General features: G+C 41.0%; 1 protein-coding gene across 2 annotated transcripts in view; it reads left to right on the top strand.

Moving 5' to 3' along the window:
• Positions 1 to 269: 269 nt before the first annotated feature.
• The window catches only part of LOC133455042 (membrane-associated phosphatidylinositol transfer protein 2-like), a 113261-nt gene continuing 90882 nt past the window's right edge, over positions 270 to 22648 (top strand). For both annotated transcript variants that reach the window (XM_061733857.1, XM_061733858.1), the window contains exons 1-2: positions 270 to 437; positions 14124 to 14161. The gene's annotated coding sequence lies outside the window, so the exon portion shown is untranslated. The remainder of the gene's footprint in view (positions 438 to 14123; positions 14162 to 22648) is intronic.

Below are 22648 nucleotides of genomic sequence, written 5' to 3' on the forward strand. Positions count from 1 at the left end.
CTTCTCACCTAAAAATATTGAAATGAACTGAATTTGAACTAGTTCATGAGAATTATGAACTTGCACAACACTGCTGAATTGATTCCAGAGTATTTCACGTTCGTCTACGAGCCGCCAGGTGGCGCAATTTCTCCGCCTTCCTCATCGATAGGAGTACAGTACATCCTGCGTTGTGATGTCACCGCTGTAACCTGGATGGATCTCGATCCGCAGCCGGCTGCGCTGAGGCTTAAACCTGGAGCCCAGAACCCGCCACAGCAGCCGGCCGCCGGGCGGTGGACGTGCGGCGGTGACAGCGGCTCTGAGCGGCGGACACACCGCGGAGAGGAGCGCTGTCTCCGGGGAGCGAGTCCGAGCGGCAGCGCTGCTTCTCCGCGGACAGACTCGCTCACCTGAGATGCTGGAGCTGAAGAAGAGGTCTGGATGAAGAGCTGCAGGTGAGCCTCTTGCAGGGGCGTCAATTCAGTATGGCAAGGTATGGCAGCCGCCACACCTTGGCTTCAAGGGAAAATGTAAATGTTTGTTTTTTAAATACATTTATGGAATTACTCTGTCTATTTGTATTGATTATTCTATTACTTATAGAATAACTACAAATGCAAATCAGAACAACATGATCGATTTCACTAGTTATTATACACTGCAAAAACTGAAAATCTTAACAAGAATATTTGTCTTATTTCTAGTTAAAATGTCAAATTTTTAGTAAAAAAAAATCTCATTACATTTAAGACAAGACCCAAAAAACTCAAAAAACAACTATTTTCACCTGTTTCAAGTAGATTTTCACTTAAAATAAAATTTGTTTTCCTTGTAATGAGAAGATAAATCTTGTCCCACTGGCAGATTTTTCTACTTATTTCAATTGAAAATTTACTTGAAACAGGTGAAAATGGTCAAATAAGTTATTTTTCTGGTAATGACTCTTGTTTTAAGTGTAATGAGACTAAAAATGACTAAAAATGAGACATTTTAAATAGAAATAAGACAAATATTCCTGGTAAGATTTTGAGTTTTTGCAGTGTGAGCAAGACTGCATTTGAAAAAGTTCCAATTTTCTTGACCACACAGATAAGCTACATAGCAGACTTCTGTGATGAGTATTTGCTGGACGTGTTGATTGATACTCTAGCTAAGTTCTGTGACTCGTAACCTTGCTATACCTTAGCTTCCACTGAATTGACGCCACTGGCCTCTCGTGATGATGATGCTCGGTTACCGGTTCGCTGAGCTGATTAACTCACCTTTTTCTCACCAATTAGGCTCATGAGTAACGCGTCAGTCAATTAACTTAGGTGGTCAGAGATTTATACAGCCCTTCAATCTTTGCTGGTAATTGTGCTCAAACTCGGGACGTTTTGGATCACAGTCGTGGACTTCGTCTTTGACTGTCATCTACTTTAGTTTTATTCAATGACTTTTTGGACTTTATTTGACCTATATTTCTATTTTGGCGCTATTTTTTTCCCTACACTAAAGGAGAATATCTGCCCCAGGGCCCCCTTGGGTGGACATAACCTGTGCATCAGGATTTTGTACCACGTTGTACAGTTGGTTTTAAAAAAAGAAAGAAAAGTATCCTACAAGATTAAAGATGAGTTTGTACATTTTTTAAAGATTTTGTAAGGGCCACAAGGCAAGACTTGAAACTGTAGTGGGGTGGTGTGAGCCGACTGTCAAACAATTATATTAGTAATACATGTATGGCTTCATATACTGTAAACTCTGGCGTGGTACAGAAAACCAACCTCAGAGTTGTCATGGGTGTGAAATCACACGATTTAGGCCAAACCAGGCTGTAAATATTCTTATTTCAGCCCTAAAGTTGTACATGTTAACACGGAGGTCAGTGGAAATGGACTTGCTTTTCCTGCCTGCCTCCAGGGGACAGTCGAGGAATTGCATGCAATCTTACTTTAACCTAAGTTATGTGGTTGGTGCTTGGGACTCACGAAGATGGACTCTCACTGGCATCTACATGTTGCAACAGCTAAATCGTCTGGCCAAGCAACATCTTTAGGACCTTTCCATATTTACTAGTTGACCTATAGGTAAGACCCCATATGCAGATGAACCAATAGCTGTTGTACGTTAGTTGCACAAGAACCAGAGCTATTAATTGTGAAGTTTAAGCTCCATAGAAATAAACATTGCAAGATCTTCAACGCTCATCTGTTTTTTTTTAATTTTATGCAAATTAAAGAGTAAAATAGAAAAATACATTTAAAAAAATGAACTATCTGGGGTACTTCTAATACTGATTCTAGGTTTCCAGAAATGACAGACAGTGGAGTTTATTTTATTTAGTTTCTTAAATCCAAATAAAACTGAGCTAAATGTCTGCTTTGGATTTAATTCAATTCAATTTTATTCATATTTCAACACAAGTTGTCTCTAGGCGCTTTCCAGAGACCCAGAACATGACCCCCTAGCAATTATTACATAAACACTGGCAGGTAAAAACTCACCTAGTGGGAGAAAAACCTTAAACCAAACAGTGGCAAGAAAAATCTCCCTTTTAGAAGGAAGAAACCTTGAGCAGGACCTGGCTCATATGGGGACCTTTCTGCCGTAGGCCAGCTGGGCAGAGCAGGAAAAAAGGGAGCAGGAAAGAGAAGATGAAGAGCAGAGAAAGGAGAGACACAGATATATTATCAAAGATACAAAAGACAAGATATTTTAGTGTTGGATGAAGCTTCCAACTAAATATCCATCAATTAAAAGTCCATGTCCTCAATTATACACAAATGTACTGCTTTATATAATAACATTTTATTGAATAATATATGATATGAACTGACAAGCCCTGAAAAGCCATTAACAACAGCTTTTGGTCAGAACACAGCTTATGAGGATACATTGAATAATAACACATCAACATTGATTTAGTGGGGACTTTTAAGTGCTGAAGTCTAAATGCCACGGCGAGGAGGCGGAGATTCTGTTAATTTATCTGAGGTTGCGTTTTACAGATGTCCTATGAACCAGCAGATGTTTGGCATGAACCGCTGGTCATGTTTCCTCCTGATTCAGGGTGATTGTGGATCATTTGAATGTGTGCAGGGGGACCGAAAGAAGAGGGAGCTTCACAGGATCTGATTATCCAGCCAAAATGATTAGGTTTCCTTTAATGAATGCTGTTAGGAAGTGGCCGCTGCAGAAAGAATGACTCATGGTATTGATTACTGCCCCCACTTTCCCCTCCCCTCGCTCTGCTCTGCCATCCATCCATCCATCCATCCATCCATCCATCCATCCATCCATCCATCCATCCATCCATCCATCCATCCATCCATCCATCCATCCATCCATCCATCCATCCATCCATCCATCCATCCATCCCCTTCTTTCCGCTGTTCCTCTCCAAGGATTTGAGGAGAGGTGGCATGCAGCCGGGCTGAGGGCTGCATACCAATAACGGCATTACTCCAGCTTTTGGGGGGGGTGGGGGAGTCTTGTCACGAGAACCCACGTCATTTCAGTGTGTGGAATCTATTTTTAGCAGCGTAAACAGAGGGATTCCAGCCCACTGATCACGGCTTCAGAGGCAGCTTTGAGTGGGGAGAGGTTGCATGAGTGTGACGGTGGATGTGACTGAGTGACTCTTGTAGCGAGGTCTGTCTGCCTGTCTGCCTGCCTGTCTGTCTATCTGTCTCTCTCCCACCGCCTCCATCCAGGTGGAATACCGCAAACACACCAACAGGTCTGTTTGTAAATGAAAGCATAACGATGTGAAGAGCACAGAGGAATGATGAGGGAGAGATTTACTACCATGACTCCCGGGGCTCCATGGTCGACATAATCTCCATGGTTACCAGTTACACCGGAACCTTTACATATCTGATCGTAAAGACATTAAAGTCTGTGCACGTGCAGTGTTGTAGTGGTGTTCCCATCACTTGTATTGTATTTGTCCCCTTTCGTAATTGTTTTGTGCATCCTAGTGGTCGCTTCATGTCTCATAGCGGCCGTTTTACTATTTATAATTATTATTTTTTACTTTTTTTTTTTTTATTAACATACAGTGCAAACGATGACAAAAGACAGCATCAGTATGTGTGTGTGTGCGTGCCGTGTTTGAGTGTAAATAAGGTGATGAAAATAGGTACATAAATTGAGAATATTGATTCGAGAGTGAACAAATAGATAATTATCATATAGAGTGGTGTAGCATGATATCATATAAATATAGCATAATAAATATAGTAATATCCTAATATAACATAATTTGTATAAAATATTATAACATATAACCAAATTATATCAACATACTATTATATATAACAATATAATACTATAGTTTAACATCCCAAGAGATTTCATAACTTAATATAATAATATGAAACAATATATCATGATAATGTCAGAAATAATTATTAGAGTTAGAATTGGTTATTATTTTTTACTTCATAGTATTCCCTTTGTGAGTTTTTGTGCATATTAGTGACAGTTTTGAGACACTGTTAATAATTTTGTGTCTCTTGCAACTCTTTTTAGTCATTTTACAGTCATGAGCAAAATTTAGTCTTGCATTTTATTTGTGTAAAAACGTAATAAAAAAATCATGTGATTGTATCAGACAAATACAACTCGAGATGAACAAACAGGATCATTTGCTGGTCTGGTGTAATTTGGTGTGTGGTAACATGAGGCCAAGAGGGAAAGACATAAGCAAAGGTTTCAGAGAAGCAAGTGTTTCTGGCAAATCAGTCAAAACTGATGTTAAACAACAGTCACCTTTAGTGTAATTGCGGAAACACAGGAAAGAAGGAAGATGCAGAATAAGAAGATAATAGGAAACTAAACTATTTTTTCACCTGGATCGGGAGAGTTTTGAAAGGTAGTTTCAGTCAGGAAGTGTGAACATGGACTTGGTCCATGGTGGATGCTTGTTTCATACTCAGTCCTGGCAGCCTCATCTTTTATCCAATAACACAATGACCATATAAGTTTCCACAAGTATTTTATTATATTTATGTTTTTTTCCCCCTCTCTTCTTGGCATGTTGCTGCATCAAGTCCAGACTTCTCAAAAGGTTCTACATGGCGTAAAAATGAAAGAGACGGAAAATCATTTTCTCTGTATTTGCAGTCGAAAAAGGGTTTTAAAAATGAACAAGCCTTTTGTTGACTTTCAGAAAACGCTCCTTTGTTTGTATTTGTAAAGGCATTAATCATTAATGGCTCTTTCAAACATCGTTAGAGACCTGTCGGAAGAAAAGGATGAACAGAACCATTTTTTTGTGTTCCTTTGATGTCTCTTCACATGGGCCACTTGCTGTTTTCTCCTCTGCTACTTCATCTGATACTCCCCACCTGTCTGCTCACCTGCAGCATCTTCACTAATCCACTTCTGCTCCACCAGCTTCATCTGCATGACTGTCGTCGTGTTGAAGCTAAACCCTTTTGACCTTTCACATTTCCATTTGAGTCAGCCTCTTTTCTTGGAACCATTACATTCATGTATGTCAGCTTTTAGGTGGCTTTGTGACTCTTCTGAGTCACACTTGTTTCCATGGTTATGTTGTTTTTCGTCATAGCTGTTTTGAGACACATTGATTATGAGGGATTACCAGCCTGTGGCTCACGGAATCGCTGGCTTGTTTACTGTTATTATATGAAACAGAGTTTCAAATGAAATAATGACGATTTAAATTGTGTTTTATTTTTGACTTTAGTAAAAAAAAGCCAGTCAGCTTCCCAGATGTGTTGGTTCTGCCTGCTTGCAATATGGCACCTTAGAGTACGAAGCTTCAAAAGAACCATTCAGAAGACTCACAGAGGGCTAGTCCAGTTCTTCTTATATAGTTTATAGATGCAAGTCAAAGAGGAGCCTAAGCCACACGCACAAATTTGATTGACAAATAACTTCAACAAAACTGTATAATTTTTCACTATGAGGTTAACTGTCAAGGTTGACATTCCCCCCAGCCTTCAGTTTCTGTCTTGCCCCGCCTGTGTCCCATCTGCCCTGATTGTGTCTGCACCTGTGTCTCGTCATGTCTTGTTATCCCCTCAGTATATCTTGTCTTGTCATTCCTTTGTTCCCGGTCGGACCGTACTGTTTGTTCCCTCCATGTGCTCCAAGTTTTGATCCCTGTTACTTTGTGTTTTTGATCCTGCTCTGCAGCATTTTTAGTTTGGCTTTTGGTGGAATAAATCCTTTTTTGTTGCAACTCCTGGCTCCTGCTCTCCTGCACTTGGGTCCTCAGCAAACCGAACCATGACATTAACAAACTTTGACAACAAAATCATATTAACAACCTTGAAATAGTTCTTTTTTTTTTTTTTTTTTTATTGGCTTTGTCTCGAACACAACAAAACCCAATCAAATTAAAAGCCTCAAAATATTAAAAAAAAGCAAAACAATTTAACAGTCTCATTCAAAAATAAAACACACAGCAAAACAATGTGTGCGAGAGGGAACAGGAGGAAGGAGAACGCTTATTTAGTCCTGTCCCTTCCTCACAATATCACATCATATATAACCTATAAAAATTAAATAAAATTAAAAGAGAAGAAAAGAAAAGAAAAAAAAGAAAAAATAAATAAATACAACACAAACAACCAATAAGCAATATCAGTAATTATAATCATAATTGAACCGGTCTCCTACAATATCCTAAATTCAAGAGTCCAATCTCCCAGTCACCTCTACAATGATCCACAAACAGCCTTGAATGCTGGCAGTTATATTTGTATCGTATATAATCCATCCACAATGAACAAAATAATAATCAAAGAAATACATATGTAAAGTAAATTACTTTCTTTAGAGGTCCCCATTTTTATACTTGTCAAGAATTGTTTTCTTGTATGTGTTTTTAAACTGTATAAAGTTAGTGCTATGTTTGATTTGATTGAGTTCATTTAACTTATACTTTTATTGATTTATTTTTAATGAAGAAAAAAACTGACACGGGTCAATTTGACAAATAAGAAAATAACTTTGATTTTCCTCCACAACGGTCACAAGCTATGAGCCAAAATTTAAATGTTTTCATTAAAGCACCTGCAAAAAATACATTTGTCTCAGAGGGAGGAAAAAGTGGGGGGTGATGATAATCTCTACAAATACAAATGTTTTCTGTCAGCTTTGTTGCTTGGCAATAATGCTTTAAATATAGATCCATACACGACATCCCCAGTCGCTCTGGAGGAGGGGGGTGTGGGGGCGGGGGTTCATGTGACTGAGGTTGGCAGGCAAAGAACAAGGTGGTGGTGGTCGGGGGGGTGTTGTTCCACGAACTACAAGCTGTCACGTCCGGCCATGTTTGCGGTACCCAGTTCTGAGCACTCAGTCTAATTAACAGGCCTGCAGCTTTGTTCAGATGCAGTGAGGCATTGTGTCTTCATGAAACATTCAGCTGCTCACAGATTCGTTGGTTTGGATGAGGCAGAGCGGCCAGATTAGTTGATACCTTGAGTGTTTCTGCATTAGGTAAAATAAATCCTTCCACAGCTCTGCATCAATTTCCTGAAAGATTAGACTGATTACCAACAAATCTGAAACATGTGATGCAAAAGGACATTGTGGGGTGAAATAACTGAATTATGCTCTTGTAGCATGAAAATGCTTTTGTAAAATCCACATGTGGTCTTTTGAGATGTTGATATAAACTCACACATTTTTAATAACATATTAATTTAATGTTTCGAGTAGACCCTTTTCTAAGTTATTTTTGTATTTCTGAAACATACACTCAGTATTTGTTACTGTCTTAATGGTTTTCTAAGATTTAATAACATCAGGGATTAAAATAGCTTCACCGTTACCGACATTGACTGCGATGACCGACGTCAATTTCCCCATGTTGGAAAATTCAGTGTTTTGATAAAAAAAAGATAAACATCTTTTTGTGTGTTTTGACTGTGTGCTGATAGGCTAGTTTCATTCCCCTTTAAAGGGGACCTATTATGGCATTTAATACCTATTTTAAACAGGCCTTGAATGTCTTAAAAACAAGCTTTTGATTGTTTTTGCTAAATAAATTAGAAATTCAGCCTCTGAGCCATGTCTTTATCATCCCAGTCTCTAACCTCATTATCTATGCTGGATTCTGAGTGGGCGGGGAGGCTATGATAATGAGGCTCTGTGCTGATTGGCTGCCTGAATGACGCGATACACCGCTACGAAAAAATGGCGGAAGCTCCAGCCGGCGGAGTTACCCCGTGTCCTAACACCGTGTCCTAACACCGTGTCCTAACACAGTGTCCTAACACAGTGTCCTAACACAGTGTCCAAACACAGTGTCCTAACACCGTGTCCTAACACAGTGTCCAAACACAGTGTCCAAACACAGTGTCCAAACACCGTGTCCTAACACCGTGTCCTAACACCGTGTTTTAACACCGTGTCCTAACACCGTGTCCTAACACAGTGTCCTAACACAGTGTCCTAACACAGTGTCCTAACACAGTGTCCTAACACAGTGTCCTAACACAGTGTCCAAACACAGTGTCCAAACACCGTGTCCAAACACCGTGTCCAAACACCGTGTCCAAACACCGTGTCCTAACACCGTGTCCTAACACCGTGTCCTAACACCGTGTCCTAACACCGTGTCCTAACACCGTGTCCTAACACCGTGTCCTAACTGCATGCGATGCGAGCGAGCGTCAGCGACAAAATCAATTCCATTGCTTTATTTTCTATTGGACTGTCCTAACTGGCCTGCGCAGCGCGGCGCAGCGCAGCGCAGCACGGTGCACCGTTTTGAGCTGAACATTTGTCGGACGCCCTGCTTCTATTTTCTTCTTGTCCCTCGCGTTGAAAGTCGGTTGAACGTGCTGTAGGAAACGGTCACGGATGAGGAACGGCTGATCCAGTTAGTTGAAATGAGACGTTATCTCTATGATACCTCCTCATTTCACTACAAAAACCTCAATAAAGTGGCAGCTGCTGGAGGGAGATGGACAGAGAGCGTCCGATGTCACGCAGTGTGACGCGATAGTCGGACGCTCGCATGCAGTTAGGACACGGTGTTTAGTTGTGGGCGTGGTTTGCATTTTGGTTACGTAACGAAAGGGAGCAGAATCTGAACGGCTCGTAGAAGCCACATCACACTGGACGGCTCATATGGGCGGCTGTACAGACACTGCAGAATTTGGTTGCTTTCCTCCTTCTCTGAGTTGGCAGGCTGAGGGAAGACCACTTTATATATGTTAAAGCAAGAGAAAACATGTTTTTCATAATAGGTCCCCTTTAAGACAGCGTGTCTGTAATCACGTGATTCCATCCATCCAGTCTTAACGAGAAGAGAAACACGGCTGACATAACAGGGCTGTCTAGTGTGAGACTTGCGCATTTCAACAAGTTACTAACGAGTCACGGAACGCTACTTTCGCTGAGCTCTCAACTCAGAGCAGCTGTCTGGAGTTACCGACCAATCAGCCAATCAGAAAATAGATTTTTTTGTTGACGGCTAAGGGTTATCGTACATTTATCGTTATTGAGGTAAAACGGCCCAATTTATCGTGATATTAAATTTGAGGTCGTATCGCCCAGCCCTAGTCACCACTAGGGACTGGCTCCAGAAGGGAGTGAGTCTCCATTATGTGGAGGGAGGTTGTATATGATCCTCAACCCGTTCAAATTTTACTAAACCATAAATGTATGCATTATTCGCAACATTTAAAAAAAATGTTGTTTTTTTTTTTATGAGTGACCACTATGATGCCTAACAGTTACTTGGTGACTTTTGTGTTCCGAATGAAGGCATAACAGAGCATAATCATTCCTATTTTAAAGATAATGTAGCTTGTTGTGGTGTAAATTAAACTACCACACTGGTTCCTGGGATGGTGTTTTTAGGGGGGAATAGCAGCCTTATTTGCCCCTGTAGAAGGTTGATAGCTGGTGCTAACTGGAAGACACCTGAGTAAATAGCCTATAACCTGTTAGCCTCTTGCTCTACCAGCCAACTTTACCCCTGGCAGTTCTGTCTTTACCCCTCTAGACACTCTGGGGCAACCCTTTGAGGCTATACATGCTTGGCTAGCTTCATGCTAGCTAGCCAACCATGTATAGCCTTAGCCAAATCAGCATGCTCGCTCTGCCAGAGCTCGTTTCAACATAGCTTGCAACATAGATAGAAAATCAGAACGACTATAAGGAAACATGGGTTAGCACCATAAGCTAGCACAACCATGCTGACATGGTTACCTAACTGGGACAGGATGGGCATGTGCAAACCGGATTCCTGGCTTCTTCTATGTACATTTTTGGAGTTGGGCTTGGTCAGTTCCTGCTAATATGGAGTTGGCCAGTTGATGAGTGACATCACACAGATTTTGTCCTGTTCTTATTATACAGTCTATCATAATCATTCTGGGTTGTACATTTCATATCAGTCTGTCCAGCAGTTGTCAAGACTTTCACCTAAAAAGCCCACATAATAGGGATTCTTCTTAGTTATTTCAATATTTCACAGAAAAGGAATAAAAATGAAGTTTTTAAGCTTCCTGCAGTGCTACACGATGAAATGATGAAGCCCATAAATATCAGTGGAGAACATCCTCTGGGAAACTCACCTCTCAGCAGTAAATTTGACAGCTGCGGAAATTTCATTAAAAATGTAAAATCCAAGTAGCGGTAGACTGAAAGCCAAAGACCCATTAAAGGTAAAAAAGTTCACCATCTGGAAACCGTGACGGATTAAACCAGTTTTTTCATGACTGTTTCAGCAAGAACATTTTACTTTACTGGGGAAACCTTCATCCTATTGGGGTTGAAGAAACCTGGTTGCAGGGAAAGCTGCAGTTCCTCTAAAGATGAATCCAATGGTGAGTTATTCTGGCTTTACAGCAGAAATACATATATTTACAGCTCTGCACAAAGAACACTTTTGGTCACATCCATGGCAACTGTACAGGGAGTGAATATGTTCTGTTGTGCTGTTAATTTCACCAACAGAATGCTGTGAGTGGTCGTGCGTTGATCTGGAAGCGACAGATAAACGCAGTTATCATTTCATATTTCACCATGAAAACAACTTTGTTCTGTTATGAATGTTTTCCCGGCAGCACCACAGCTTGTCCGGCGTGGCTCGGGTGATTGGAGAGACTTCAAAAGCACCCTTCAGGCACCTCAGGGTTTTTGGCACTCACATTGATGTTATTTTGACACTTTCATGGCACTGGTGAGATAAGACTTGGTGCTACTTCAGTGTCTCCCTCCAACATGGGCCTGGGATGGCTGTGTATCAGCCAACCTTGAGGTCTGGAGTGACTCCAAACACTAATGGTGCTGGGTGGAGGAGTGGAAGTTCCTTCCTTTATCTCTAGTCCTTCAAATCTCTCCCCTCGGTTAAAAGCAGCGCCTTCCTCCGCCGGACTGCCGTATTTCTGGAGTAGTAGTTACCTAGTTACTAAGGACTTTAATTTTTCCTCCTTACAGCTGCTATTATGCAGCATAATCTATGATAAATTATTTTTTTTTTAATGAATAAATTGTTGATGACCAGTTTGATTTAACGCATCAAATGTACTTAATCTTAAAATGAACCAGAAGACTTGGGGCCTCTTTTTGACATTTAAATGCAACGGCAGACTGAGTAATGACCTGTTGCGTTTTATCTTTGATAGTGTATTTTAACTGGCTGCACTAATTGTTTTGCATTAATTATCTCTTTTGTACATGCTGCTTGCTCTGCTGCTGCAAGCGTTTGATCTCATTTTTGTCTGCCTTCGTTTTAGAGGCTGTTGTTTTATTGTTCCTTTAATGGCTCAAACAAGCATCTTTGGTTGACGCCGGTGCGTCAGAGGAACCTGACTCTAGACGTCTCAGCTTTCCATTTGTTGTATTACAGAATGTTTAACTTTAGGAAGAAAGCATTAACACTTTTATGAGACTTGGATGTAGACATAAAAACACGCTCTAATGCTATGAAACATTTCAGGGTAACGTGGAAACTACGTGGCAGAGCCTGTTCACCAAACCTCCCCTTTCTTTGAGAGATCATAGAAAAAACTGTTTTTCAACAGCTGTAAAACCTCCTGATTGACCGGTTGAAAAGCTGGATGGGGCTCTCTGGTACCTAGTTTCAAGTGTTACGTAAAAGACAGGCACTATTTGGTCTCTTTGGGTAACAACAAATCAGAGCTAACAAAAATAACGTGTGGAATTCCCCAAGGTTTAATTTTGGGGCCTTTGTTGTTTAACGCCTTTATGCTCCCACCCGCAAAAATTATGGAAAAAGGACAAAATGTGTTACCATAACTATGCAAATGACACAGAAATCTATATAACCATCTTACCAGGAGACTTTAATCCAATTGAATCAATGATCAAATCAAATCATGAAACTGCTCCTCTTGTGGTCCGATTTGGCTTCATCACAGTCTTTCAGGTCTTTATACCGCCGCTCTGCAACAAAATCCACCAACTCTTGTTTCGGTTTCCCACATGTATATAATCTCATTCATAGTAAAATGTCATTTAAATCTCTGTTTGATTTATTAAAAGCCTTGTAGATTGGAAAACTGTCGTCAACTCTTCTTCTTCTCTTCAATTAAATATTAAAGAGATTCAGGAGTGTTAAAATATTTTCAGTAAATTGTCCAAATACTTTTGAGTCCCTAAAAATAAAGGTACTTTGCTCAAAACTGTTATAATTAAATGGTAAATTCCATATTTTTATTAAACCTCATTAAAGCTTGAGGCCTACATTTTGATCACATTTTGACTTTTTAATTCCTAATCTATTGTGAATAAAGGCAAAATCGTATAAACTCTGTCATATTCCAAATACTTTTATACATACCTGTATTTTAACAATAGTATGGAATGTTATAATATTCGTAGCCATTGGCTGTTACTGGGCTCAATCATCTGAACCTCAGCTAGCTTCCAGCTTCTTCAACACTCCGTGCTGCGGCACTGCCTTTTAAATCTCGCTTTGGTGGTAAAATTTAGAAATGAATGCTGCTTTTAGCTGAATGGGGGTTAGCCCAAGCTGCCAATTGCTAGAAATATACTTAATTTTATCTTTATATAAAAAACATTTCCTAAAAAATCCTCCATCCCTTAGTAGAGGAACGGCAGGTCTGGATCCAGACCCTAGTGGCCAGTAGAAGAACTGCAACCTTTCTTATTCTAATATTTGCATCAGCTAGGGAATGAGATTGTTGCTGCTTGAGTCGGGTTTACAAATTTCTTGTTTCTTGTTTCCTGCTGCCCCCTTGTGGTCGGAAAATATATTGTTGCATTCAGTGGCTTTAAGTGATCCTTTAATTTTGATTGAAACATAATTTATACAGTAATTACAACATATCTATATAAGTTAATAAATTATTTGCTTGTATTTGCTAACAAGTAGGTTGGAAAACAGTTTTTTGAAACATGGAACTGATTTTCTAAACGTCACAGAAGGCGCATCTGCAGCAGTACATTCACAGTTGCACAGCTACACCTCTGCAGCTGCCTGCTGATGTGTGAACGCAGTGTGAAACCTCGCAGTCAATGCTGCAGCCGGGGGTCCGTGGTCTGAGCGCTGATTAGCTCCCCGCCCTCCTCAGACAGTGATGCATCGCCATCATTTACCAGAGCGCAGCGCAGAAAGCAGTGCAATCTGAGAAACGTCATAACCAACTCCAGCTACAGCAGCGCTCGGCCCCTCCGTCGTCACTCTGCTCCCTGCACCCGCCTCACCCCCACCCCTGTCAACCCCCACCTCTCTGAGCTAAAAATAGCTTGCCCTCCCTCTCATCAACCAGCTATCACGTCAGCACCGTGCTTACTGCTTTACTGCTCTTTTACGCCTCTTTTCATGTTGTGATGTTTTTGACAGTGTCAGATAATCAGATGTGGGTGAACATCAGTGGCATCCATCAAGGAAGAATGGGCTCCAGGATACTTTCAGAGACAAAGGTCACTCCATTTGCCCTGAAAATAGTGCATTTTTGGTGTTCTTGAGAACTGACCGTTAGTTTTTGCTGTTCTGAAACTGGATTGAGGAAGGAAACCGCTTCAAGATGCGACTTCTGTTCTTCAATATGGTATTAAGACTTCCTGACAGAACTGTGTGATGGTTCTTGGTTCCTGAATTCATGTTTCTGTGTGTATGACTAGCTGAGAAAGACACAAGCATGACAAGTCTCACCACAGCTGCTTCTGGTTCATAGGGAGAAGAGTGGAAGCTGTCGCTGGAGATGAACTGCAGGTCAGTGGAAATGTTTTGTATCTATAACTGCGCAAATGTTTTCCGTCAGCTGAGCAGTGACAAAGAGTCACAACCCGCAACAGCTGCAGAAAAGTTTCTGCTCAAATGTGTTATAATATTACTGAATCATGTGTAAGCAAGCTGAAGCTTCAGACTCTCATCTTTACACCGTTTTCCCGGCTAAAACAACCCCATTTTCCACAAAGCTGTGAATCCTGCCTCAAGCTGAACTAACTAAAGCTTTATTTATCCACAAGGGGGTATTATATTATTGCCTTCAATTGACATCAGTTGTCACCAGAGTATTGGAAGTGTAGTGGAGGAGAGGCGTGATCGGTTGTGTTTGTAGCCTGGCAACAACTGAGCTGGTGATGTTACATGTGGCTCCAGGAGGTAACAGAGGTGAAGACTCTTCATCAGGAATATGGGCAGGAACTCACTGCAGTCCACCCTCCTTCACTCTTACTGCTCTGTCTCCAGTCTTTCTGTCCCGACAGACGAATACGGCAAGAATATGTTGTCTCTGCATGTCTTTCTTTTTTTAAACTTCTCTTTATTAAGGTTCTGACAGCATTACAAGTATATCTGTTCAGCACTTCTATAGAACCACTTTTTTTTTTTCTTCCCCAAAATTGAACATTTTAATGGGAGAACACAACTCAGCAGGACACACTAAACAGACATACTACCCCAGTAAGGAAAACAAAAAAAGACAAAAAAAACACACAAAACAAAACAAAAAGTAGTAGTGGGGCAGAGTAAGACAAATACGGAAATAATAAAAACTAGACAAAACAAAACACACACCATCAGGCTGGCATAATGATGTCCAAATTGCTAGGGCATGCTGTAGTTATTTCACATCATGTTAGCTAGGTAAACCAAAGTTCACTTTTGTCCAGAACGGGCTGCCATATCTTGATAAATCCCTTGACATTGTCGTGGAGGGTATAGGTCAGTTTTTCCAGAGGGAGTCTCTGCATTTCTGATATTCCCTTTGTTTTCTCGTGCTTCAAGCTCATCCATTTTATTTAGCAGTGACCTCACACCCCCCTCAAATACAAATGGATGAGTGGAAGCCTCCTCTGTCTTCTCTGTAACCTGTCTGGTCTCGGGGTCTATTTCAACCATTATTTATTAATTGAAAAGCTATTTTATCCACATCATATCAGATATTTAAAAGAGCCTGAAAAAAAAATGTAGAAAAAAAACCCATTAAGCAAATATGTAAGAAATCGTATACCGGCAACATGTTAAGACATGTTCAGTGCCGTTTTGTTTTAGTCTTCATTGAACCTCACATTTAAGTGGCTGGAGACAGAACAGTGTTAATTGAAAGTAAAATATTTTCTTAATGAAAGATTTCAACCTTTGGTATGTCTGGGATTTCAGTTGCTGTGTTTGCTGTTTCATATTGCACATTTGTCCGATGGCGACAGCCGGACTCCTACGGCAGAGCTACGCTGTAGATTATGCGGAGAACATAGTTTGGCATCATCTTGCTGAAATACGCAATACCTTCTCTGAAAAGCCTGTTCTGGATGTCTGGATGGAGACATGGCCCTATAAATGATTTCCTTCTGCGGTATCGGTACTTTCACAGCTGTTACCTGTTTATTGTTTGGTTTGATAAATCTCTGTACCATCATAGATGCTGACTGTTGAGCTCTGTGCTTATGACAGGTCACATGGTTCTGAAAGATCCAGTGTTCGTTTGTCTGGCGAAGCAAAAGAAAACCAGTGAAATAGAATCAAAGTTAATACAAGCTTTTAATATGTCAAGTTTCTCCCAATTGTCTCCTCTCAACAAATGGTATGTGTATTGTATTTAACCCCACAGGTTGACTCCGTGACTAGATGAAAGCAGCTGTCTTGCTGAATACGAGGTTACTTTGCATATAAAGAGAAACCCACCAGTGTTATAAACTCTTTGAACTCTTAACAATTTCACGAAATCCTAACAATTTCCACTCAAAACATGATTAATTCATGTTTTTTAAATCAAACATGTAAAAATGTCCACTGGGATATATAAACATGTGTTGTTTTTTTGTATCCCCCCCTTTTTATATAAAATACAGTAGATCAACCTGCTTAGCTGTATATCCAAACAGAGTCCTAATCTTGTAATATTACACATGACCAACAGATGTAAAGATACGAGCAGAGCCATAAAAGAAAAACCCACAAATATAAAAAAAACATACATATAGATTCATTATACAAATACATTCAACATCAATCATAAATTTAAAGCTGTATAAGTTTGAATATTCGTATTGTAAACAATTGTACATCTCATGATAGATGAGCATTTCACAGTTAAGAACAAATAAACCAAATAAATCAGTATAACCATGTGTCAAGTCCGGGTGTCCAGGTTAAGGCAACCAAAACCAAAAAAAATCCACTGTTCTTCTGGAGACGAAAGCACACCCACTCCTTAATCTCCTGCAGATCGGAGTACTGGATCCAGATGACGAAAGTTGTCCTCTGATGACTCCCAAGTCTTCGCTGTCCCATCCAAGTAGCCTTCACTCAAGCATTTACTCAGGCCCCGGAACGTCTAGATACATCTGTCACTGGTCCCCATAGTGGTTCCTTCTACTAATCCGATAGACGAGAGAGGTCTAGCCTGGAAAGGTTACACTCCATATCCTGTATGTCTCGACAAAACAGAATGGACAGGTTGCACAGTAACATCTATCTATCTGTAATCTCAGTTGAGCCTTGTCCCCTTTGTAACAAATTCAAACAACAGATGTTAGTGATTGGAAAGCTGACCTGCAAGTAATCTGTATTCCTATGACGTAGTACATCTAATATCTGAATGCACATGCTGTTATGAGAATAATAAATTCAAAAGATTTAGTGCAGGTTCATGCACTCCGTGTGTTAAAACATATAGACAAGTCAATCATATATAAACCATAAACTAGCACTAAATCCACTAATCAAGTATATAAAATCATTATGATTGATATCACTACGATCGATTAACATTGTCTACTACCCCCATTTTTATTTTCTTATTCTTCCAACCCTTTCAAAAGGCATGGGCACATTCTGGACAGACAACCATCTTTCAAACTAATCCCCCCAAAACATAAAATAAAATATCCATCCATCCATTATCTATACCCGCTTTATCCTTTTCAGGGTCACGGGGGTCTGCTGGAGCCTATCCAGCTATTTTCAGGTGAGAGGCAGGGGTTACACCCTGGACAGGTCACCAGTCCATCGCAGGGCGATATATACACACAAACCATGCACACTCACGCTCACACCTACGGACAATTTAGAATCCTCAATGAACCTAATATGCATGTTTTTGGACTGTGGGAGGAAGCCGGAGTACCCGGAGAGAACCCACGCAAGCACGGGGAGAACATGCAAATTCCACACAGAAAGGCCCCTGCCGGGCCTGGGAGTCAAACCGGGGACCTTCTTGCTGTGAGGCAACAGTGCTAACCACTAAGCCACCGTGCTGCCCCTAAAATTAAAAAAAAAAAAAAAAAAATTATTGATCATAGGATTGGATGGATGTTATTTTACGATTTTTTTTTTTTTTTTTTTTTTTAATAAAATAAAAAATCGTAAAATAACATCCAACCAGCTCTATGATCAATAATGTGTAAAACCGATAACACATTGAATCAAAACAGCAGGAAATGAGTGAATGTGTGCAGTATACCCATAATCACTCTCATCATCAACACCAGGCATCCGCAGAAAACCCTGCCCTTTCATCACCCAGGCCGTTCTCTCAGACATTGTCACAAGGGGCCTCATTTATAAAAGAGTGTGTAGGATTCATACTAAAAGTGCACGTAAAGCCAAAAGCCGAAAATGGCGGGCGCAAAAAAAAAAAATTTATAAAACCGCGTGCACGCACACTTGCACGCAATGTTCGCTTTATAAATCACAGTCCAGCTGGAAGGTTGCGCAGCTGAATTCGGCTCATATCCCGCCCTCTACACGCCCACCTTTTACCATATATGGGCAATGCAAAGTAGTATTTGCATATGAATGAGCCTGCTGAGCATGCGCAGCGGCTTCCGGCAGCCTGTTTGTGCGTCAGGATGAATGAACGTGTCGAGCCACCGTGCCACTAAATTTCACGGAGACTGAGAACGAGATGTTGTGGAAGAGGTGGAGGACAGGAAAACAACATTATTTCGTGGTCACAGTAAAAGTAGAAAAAGTATATAAATAGTATAAAATAAAGCGAGTGAGTGGCAGCACGGCGTTGCTGCGCTAAACACCGTGAGTGCCCCGGCGCAACAGGGGGGACATGTCCCCCCATCTTTTCAAAATCATGTTTTTGTCCCCCCCACTTTTTACAGTTTAAAAACTAGCGGTAGGCTCAGCCTGTAATTGCAAATCATCAAGACTCTGTGCGAAGGCGATGCGAGAACGGCCCGGCAGCCCCGCAACCCCTCCTCCCCTCCCCTCTCCCCTCAGTGCTGCTCAAGGCTGATTTATGGTTCCGCGTCACACCAACGCAGAGCCTACGGCGTAGGTGCACGTGGCTGCGTACCCTACGGCGTAGGCTCTGCGTCGTTTTAACGCGGAACCATAATTTAGGCTTACACCCGCACGTAAAGGTTTCACGCGCGCGTAGAACTCATTATATATATATAAAAAGATCTGTGTCCCTTTAGGGGCTCCTTAGAGCCCCTAAACGCTCTACGGAGCCCCTCATTTGTTCTGTCCTCAGTCACTCTACGGTTGGAAGCGGTGGGTGAAGGAGGTTCCCGGCGTGTCCTGGCACTGCGGCTCCAGCATCACCAGAGTCCTGACTGACGCTGTGCTTCAAACACAAAGGGACACGATCAGCGCTAATATATCACAAGTCTGATATATGTTGTGATATGTGATGACATTATTAAGAGTATGACATGAATCTGGCTTCATTTCACCACCTCACAGCCTGCGTCGCCAGTTCCCCATATCTTAAGCATGTTCCTACGGGAGGGTCAGGGTTGCCGTAGGGATACGCAGATTTTTCGGTTAGTTTTTTCTTTTTAAATTCCAACCTTTGCGTGGAAGGTGGCTTTTGCATCTTTCAAGCCCTGTTTTGTGCGCAAGCAAGCTTTATAAATGAGGCCCCAGAGCTGTAATCAGATAGTCCTTTTGCCAGTGTCCAAGCATAGTCCTGACAGATACCAGGGTTGTACCTTTTTGAAGAAGACCCTGGTCGTTATATTTCTCTGTTGTGACCACAAAGTCTCATCGTCGCACCCCACGGTCAGTGGCAATGATATGTCACTGCCAGCTTTGAGAAGCTCTTCCATCAGTCTTTTCTTTGTCAGCGTCTTGTGCGAGAGCCCACCTCGCATTCAGATGAAGTCCATATCATCAGCCAACACAGCAAAGAATCTTTGTTGTCTCTGACCTGAAGACGAACAGTGCCGCACATTGAAGCAGAATCTTGCGTAGGAGATGGATCTGACGGTGATTTTTGTAGGAGTTTCTGTACCAGAGGTAACTTTCCAGTCAAGGTCCCACGGAAACCAGTGCAGCCTTTAATCCTATTTTTAAGGGGAGTACTTAGCACACCGCACACACCACCATTTTTCACTGGGTCATCAATTTTCCACTCTTTTTTTAAATTTGTATTTATTTTATTTTTTTACCACTACTTCTAGAACATTTCACTAAAATAAAATTACTGAATCATATTCTATTATCACAAAACTTCCATTAAAGTATGCATATATCCTAAATGCCCTATAAGATAAAACCTCAACCATAAACTCCCATGATTCTCTCTTGGTCATAGTCTAAAAGGAGAAAAGATCAGGCACTTCTTCCAATTCAAACTCCATTGAGTCAGAAGAAGGACATAAGGGAACAGTCTCAGAGTTAATCTGAGCCATCTGAGAAAATGGAGGCTGTTGTCTAATGCAACAACACCCACATAAAAGAAGAAGAACCACTGCCATTACAAGAGAAATTAAAATTGATACCACCACACCTTTCCATTTACCAAAATATTGAGAAAACCAATCTCCAAGAACATTCTGAATGCCAGAATTCTCTGTTAGTTCCTCAGAAAGAGTTCTGAGACCTGATAGGGCCTTAGTTATGGAGCCATCTGGAGCTGTGTTATTTGGGATAAATAGACAACAGTCCTGTCCAAAATGCGCACATACTCCTCCGCTATCAGCAAACAAAAAATCCAACGCCATATGATTTTGATAAGTCATAAGTGAAGTTCCTGCCAACTGTTCATGCAAACCAACTACCTAGTCATATTACTAAGGCGTTGTACATTAAAATGGATATAATTTATGCAATCCACATTCTTATTCACCATAATTGTTGGGATGATAGATTTGAATCCTGAAGCCACCTGATCCACCAATTTATACTCATCAGGGACCCCCCTAGGCACTCCTTTGGCATCGATATAAGTTGGAGAATCCACATAAAGATCGAATACATCCCGTTTGAGCCTATTCATGGGATGTACATGGGTCTGCCATTCCAGAATATCAGAAACAGATGCATTGACTACAGTAACAGGTGCCACTAATGATAATAGAGTGCACACACCAATCCAATCAGAGGGTAGAGTGTTCAAAAGTCTTTGTCCAGCACAGTACCAATAAACATCAGTTCGTGCAAAACATAGTTTAGTGACATTTTTCATGTGGACACATCAGTTATCCTAACGCACCAATCATACGGGATATGACCCACTATTGTACCAGATTTACCATGTCATTGCATTTATTGGAGAAAGAGGATATGGTTTCTCCAAATGAGAGCATGCTGTTTGGGGATTTTCAGTTAGACATAAGTAAAGCATGCAGTCTGTCTCGTTCTCGGAAAATGGTGACGGGACTGTTAGTAATGTGGGTCGAGCTCGGGAACATGCAACACAGTCATTAACAGAAGCCAATTTCACAGCAGAAGTTATCCAATTCAACCAAACATTTTCTTCTGTATAACCAGTTTCAATTTTAGTTAATGTTTTATATGAAATCTCTTTTACGCTCTGGGCTACATATACATCAGAACCAGTACTGGATATATCTGCTTCTACAGGAGCTTCAATCACATTAATTTCAAACATCCCCAACATATCTTTCCCTTTAATCCATACTCCTAACACATAGAGCCCAGAATCAGATCATCTAGGGTCTCTAAGAGTTATGATCAATGGATTACGTTGTTTAATTTGGCAATCCTGGAGAGGCTTAGTTCGAACCATTGTCAATCGTCCTTTAAGATCTCGACCTGTATTAGCGATAACCCATTGCCATAAGGACACCACTGATGTCTCTTACTAGTTTTTTTTTTTTTGATCAAATTTTTATTTTATTTTCACTCAAACAGAAAACCAACAATCAATGATGTACAGGCACTGAATATGTTACATCAATCCCCCCACCCCCACCCTACCCACCCGGACACACATAAAATGAAATAAACTATTAAAGACCAGGACAATTATCTGACGTCTGTATATGAAATTAAAATAAAATCGAGACAGGGCGGCTAAAGCAAGCAACAAAAAAAAAAAAAAAAGAGAGAGAGTCGCGGATTTGTGAAACAGTGAATATAGAACCTCACGGTGCTAAGCAAGTTAAGTCAAATACACAACAAAAAAAACAAAAAAAAGACACGAGGATCAAAGCAAGCGCTTCAGTGCTTCAGCTGTGGTGAGCCACATATTCACATTCGCCTCTTTGGCCCCATTTATACGGGCTGTCGATAACTCCATGTAAGTAACATCAAGAAAAGTCAAGATCCATTGTTTGATGGACAAAGTATGAGGGGGCTTCCAACGTACTGCTATCATTTTCTTAGCAGCTGTTAGACCTGCTAATATGACCCGTTTCTGACGTTCAGGGACTGGAAGTGCGTAAAGATCATTCAGTAATAACACTGGTATGGTCACAGGTAATGTCTCTGATATGAGTGTCGTCAGCTCAGCGGCCACGCCCTGCCAAAAACGAGCGACGGGGGGGCACTCCCACACCATGTGGAGAAAAGTGCCAGGAGTTTTTAATGTACACAGGGTGCATGAGGGATCACTGATAACTTTCATAAAATGTAGCCTACGAGGGGTCAGGTAGGTCCTATGCACAAAATTATGATGGATCTGTTGATGGTCAGGATTTCGAGAGGCAAGTTTGATATTGGCCCACACCTCGTCCCAGTCAAAATCCTGAACCAGTCCGGGGACATCACCCCTCCACATCCTGTCTACTGGAAGCGTTTTGTAGGAGGCCTCAAGCATGTACAAATACAAAGTGGATACCATTCCCCTCGAGGGTCTATTAGTAATGATCAACTCGTGAAGTGGATGTGTAGGTAGCGGGTGCTGCCAAGGTACACCGTGTGCTTTAAGAGAAGCTCTCAGCTGCAAATAAAAAAAAAGGAAGTGCCTGGTAAATTGAAGTTATTCTTAATGTCCTGAAAAGAGCGTAAACCATCTAAGCTGAATATATCACCCAAAAACTGTACACCTCC

Source organism: Cololabis saira, chromosome 11 (assembly GCF_033807715.1).
Source record: "Cololabis saira isolate AMF1-May2022 chromosome 11, fColSai1.1, whole genome shotgun sequence".
Lineage (NCBI taxonomy): Eukaryota > Metazoa > Chordata > Actinopteri > Beloniformes > Belonidae > Cololabis > Cololabis saira.